The sequence below is a fragment of the Conger conger genome, chromosome 10 (genome assembly GCF_963514075.1).
Source record: "Conger conger chromosome 10, fConCon1.1, whole genome shotgun sequence".
NCBI classification, from domain to species: Eukaryota; Metazoa; Chordata; class Actinopteri; order Anguilliformes; family Congridae; genus Conger; species Conger conger.
Window position 1 is genome coordinate 16738748 of NC_083769.1, and position 5330 is coordinate 16744077.

Genomic DNA, 5330 nt, shown 5'->3' on the forward strand with positions numbered 1-5330 from the left:
GAGGGCGGGATGGCGGTGGGAAGAATTAGAATGGGTAGAAGGCACTCAAAGAAGTTTTCAGTTTTCATATATGTTTACGTCCATCCCTTTTTGTGTCCGATGAATAACATGTAATATATGTATAGATGTTCCTCCAGCCATCCGGCTTTACAATGGCTCACATGGTTTGGGTGGTCTAAAGCAAAAAATGTAACCCCAAAGCAGTCTGTACGGTACATTATGTTTCCAGGGGCTGTACATATGAGATGTTCATTGTTATAGCATTTATTCACAACTATAAACATGAATATCAGTTTTTATACTGTGCCGGTATTTCTTTCCTTGTGTGTGTCTGCAGTGGTCTCAGGGTACATTCATCAAAATAGTTATTTAAATTCTATTCTCTTTCCTTATAGCACAAACCCTCCAGAGCCCCTATAGCTATCTCTGCAAAGCCAGTCGGCTGTCAGAAATGTCTGTAAATATCTAGTTGTCCAACACACACAAACTAACTGGACCACTCTCAAACATAGTATTCATTAAAATTATTAAGAACATATATCCTTTCAATCAGCAGTACTAAAATCAAATGATTATTCATGAGTGTGAGCACAACACAGTTTTATACACCATCTGAATAAAGTACATTTTCAACAGCAATACTAATAATTCCCACTAGATGGACACCTTTCACTGAAAATAAGAAGACAAACAAACATCATCTTCACTGTAGGAGGCGACAAACTCACAAAGATTTAATAATGTGTAAAGCATTCAACTCCTGTTCTAAATAATTCAGTTCTACATTTAACACAATATAATTGAACAATAATCAAAAATTCCCATTTCATTCATGACCAACAGTAACAATGTGACAGTTCAGCCAGTCAATTTCAAACAGACAATTCAGACAATATCATAAGGTTTCAGCGAATTATAGGCCTGAAGGGAATGCCTGGCTATCATCTCTTCTACAGTGTTTGCATCTCTTCTACTGTATTTTAATCTCTTCTACAATATTTGCATTTGTTCTACTGTATTTGCATCTCTTTTACATTGGCGTGTGTCATGACGATATGCAAGACATCACACCCCCTATCTTTTAGGAAACGGATTCATGGTTCAAGCCAAGTATGTATAGTATAAACAATGATCCACCCTGGTGTAAAATCCAGTTATTACCAGCTTGAAATTCCAGCTACCAGCTTCTTCAAAACATAGCTTCAGCTAGTCAAACCATGTTGAGTATAGAACTGGTCTAACCGGTCAACCAGCTACCAGCTGTTTCAAAACCTGGCTTGAGCTGTTTTTTTCAGCAGGGCAAGGTCCAACATTTGATGATCTTGACTCAAAGAGGAGGTATCACTGTACGTATAATGTATATGGTAAACATTTTTAAGCTAATGAGTATGTCATGAATGATGTGCGTTAATAGAACCATTTTTACTACTATTATTACATTATTGTTATTATTATTATTATTATTATTATTATTATTATTATTATTATATGCTCTCCACAGTCTTCTGAGAGTTTAGAATCTGAGAAAGTCCCCCGAGGAAATGGATCATTTATTCAGCTGAACCTCTGAGTAAAATTAAAACAAATGTGTCTTAATAAAGCCAGATGATGAAGTGATTCAGCGATTACTCTTCCCCCCGTCCTAATATATCAAAATAAAAATAGAGCAAGACCGCTCTCTTTCTCTCGCTCACTCTACCTCTCTCTCTTATCTCTCATGCACAGATTCCTTCTCTCTACCTCCTATCTCTCTGTCCCTCTCTTTTTAGAAAAAGGAATTGATGCGTGGAGTGTGGCCATCGAGTAAAGAGAATACAGTGATCATAATAATAATAAATATCACCACAAGTGGTAATTAACGGGGTCCAAGCACCATACGGAAGTCATTCATTTTCAAGCTGAAAAAATATTGCATGAATGGTGCAAAAAAAAATCTGTCAAAATTGTATTTGACTCCATAGATTCTGTCAAGCCAAATTTTGTGAATATGGGCTAAAAACCCAGGTTTTGCGAAAAAAAAGAAAGAAAAAATGGCAGAAAATCAAAATGGCTGCCTTTGTTGGTTCTTCAAGGAAAGTTGTTCAGCTGAAGGAGATACATCTAATTACGTTTGTTATATGATTTGCCATTAACCACAGCCAATGATATACTCCTTGAAAACCTGCTTATTTGCTATAGCACCCCCTAATGCCAGAGTGATTCCCAATTTTACAGAAGTACCAAATCCATTGGTCAATGCACCCACCAAGTTTCATGATTAACCATTGCTAAGCCTGTCAAATGGCAGCTGATATCTGATTGGTTGATTGGCGGATGGTGGCCATGTATCTTAAAAATATCTGTAAATCTTTTTTCTGCTAATTCCATTTTTGGGAATAATAATAATAATAATGCCTCTGCTATTCTCTAGTGGTCAACATGCATACACGATTCATGATGATCAGTCTTTGCTATACAGTGAAAGCTGATTGGCTGATGCCAGCCATATTTTTTCAGGTATGACTTTATCATTGTAAATCCAATTGGGGGATGACAGAAAGACATTGCGTGCATAGTTTACATTTTATTGGTAAAGGAATTGAAGAGTTGAGAGAATAGGCATTTGTATTTATATTGTGCTTGCAGTGCCACCTATTGGTGAAATTACACCAAGATTAGCATGATGCCCCAGATGCTATCACTGCACATGTTTACAAAGGTTTGTGATGATGCCAAATCACATCTTTGGCATCTCCTGAAGTATCACTTGACACAAGAATCACTTTTGTTAAGGGAAACACATCAACACTTATGAGGCAATTGTCTTTGCTTATTGCAGCACACCACAGTGGTCAAATTACACCAAATTTTCCCCACATCCTCAGGAAGGAGTCCCAAGTCCATATACCAAGTTTGATATCAACACATCAGCGTTGCTGAAATATGTCCTCACTTCCTGTTTGGCAACTTTTTTCTGCCATTTTCAATTGACTGTAATGGGCAAACACTTTTGTCTCTGCCTTGGGATCTCCCAAGATAAAACCACACACAATAATTCGTTTTTTAAGGCAAACACATCAACAGTTATTGGGAAAAATGCGGTTTTACGGATTGCTGCGCCCCCCAGTGGTGATATGACTTTTTTACACGTCCTCAGAAATGGGAACGTTTGGATGCATTAAAGTGTTGGTGAAATATGAGCTCACTTTCTGTTTGGCAACTTTGCTGCCGATTCTGATAAAAAAATCCATCAAATAACTTTGTGAGGCTTGGTCTGAAAATCATCTGTGCCACATTTGGTGAAGATTGGATACAATTTGGCCTTTGAAGCTTTTAAAAAATATTTCAGAAAATCCAATATGGCGGAAAATCCAATATAATGGACCAAGAGAGGTCATCTACCGCTACCAGAGAGAATGTACTGAATTTTGTACGTGGCAAACTAAGATGGCTGACCTCCCTCCAGCTAGGCTACGCCTACACCAGGCAACCTTCTACTCAACTGGAGTAAATTGCTTTGGTCCTTACCTCTGTGTGGGAAGAAGATAAAAGGGTATCATATTTAACTATGTGACCCCCTGAGCAGTCCAATAGATCTCCTGTCGGGGATTGGCACTGATTCCTTCTTAAAGGACAGTTCACCCAAAAATGAAATAAAAGTATGTTTCCACACACCCGGAGTATTATATCCACCCAGATAATTTGGCTAAGGTGTGACAAATCTTCTCGATTTCACACATTTTCAAATACAGTTCACCATGATATAATTGACCTCTGTGGACCACTCCCTTTCTGGTAATTAATGTGCTGACCCCTAACAATAATAATGCTATAGTCACAGATTATAGAGTATACTGCAGTCACTGTGTATAGAGTATACTACAATCACTGAATATTGAGAAGCATCACTGAGAATATGCAGTATACTACCGCAACGCTGTATAGAGTATACTATAATCACTATATAGAGAATATACTCGCATAGTTGGCCTGAAGTAAATAAGAAAGAATAAAAGAGCTGTGCTGCACAAAAGGTTTGACATATTTTCCTCTCTTCATAAGCAAATGGAATTGCAATGCTCATATGAAAATTAATTTCTGAAAGAAATAATACACTGACAAGAGACAAAGCAGTGACCTTGAAATAAATTTGTTATTTTCCCTTGGTGCATGGGAGAGTGGGGTTTATGCACTCACAAACCTATCAGACCAAACCAAACATATTATAAACAACATGATGTTTTTTAAAAGCACTTTGCAAACAATACAGAAACATTTGCGACAAAACAGGCACCATCAGGGCATTTCTGTTTCCAGTATAGCACGTATAGAGCAGTATAGAGCTTGCTCATTCTCTAATTGGAGTTATGCGCATATTGAGCATATCTTTGGACAGTCAGCCTATACAATGTTTGTGGCTCGCTGTTCATTTTCTTCATAATTCTCAGCCCTGATAATAGCATCTCAGACAATGACAGGCCATTGCGGGAGGAATCTAGCTTATTGCAAATTTTGTCCCCCCAATAATGCTTTTAAAGCCATTTTAAATCTGCATAATTTATCCACATGTTCAGCCCTTTCTGTTATTCACACTCAACTATCATTGCTAAGAAGGCAGTCCTGAAGACAGATACATTGGGGTCATGGCTGGTTCAAGCTTCAGATTTCTAGCTTGATGCCTTGATGGCTTCTATAAAGGTTTTCAATATGTGCCAGCAATATTAAGTTAAGCTTTAGCTTACAGCCTTAAGCTGTCTGTTAAATATCGCTATCATTCAAGAGAAAATGTATTTGTTTGAAATTATGGCAGATGTATTGTACAGGTTGTGTTTGTGAAACTGTTGTCAAAACCATTTCCAGGTAAGACCATACCAGGCGGAAACCAGCACACACTCTATTTTACAGTTATAAGCTGAAAGAAAGGGTAATTATTTCTGAGCATGTTTTTTTCAGAAATAAAATATAATTGTTTCGTAGAACCTCAAAGAGTGACGCAGAGAGAGAGGTAGAGAGAGAGTAGTAGATATTAGTTGAATAGTGTTTTCTGATTATACACTCAGGTTAATGGGTAAACGTATAAGCATATATACACGTATATGTTTATATTTAACCTGAGTGTATATCCATTATCTCTCTCTCTCGCTCTCTCTCTCTCTCTCTCTCTCTCTCTCTCACTCCCTATATATATATATAGATAATGGATATTTGTATATATACATATATTTGTAATTATTAATATAACATTATAATTATCATTTGTAGTACATAATTAGTAGTAGCATTATTAATGCCAGTATATGTTCTATGTCTGCTTTATTTTAATCTTTGTATTGTTATTATTACATGTATTG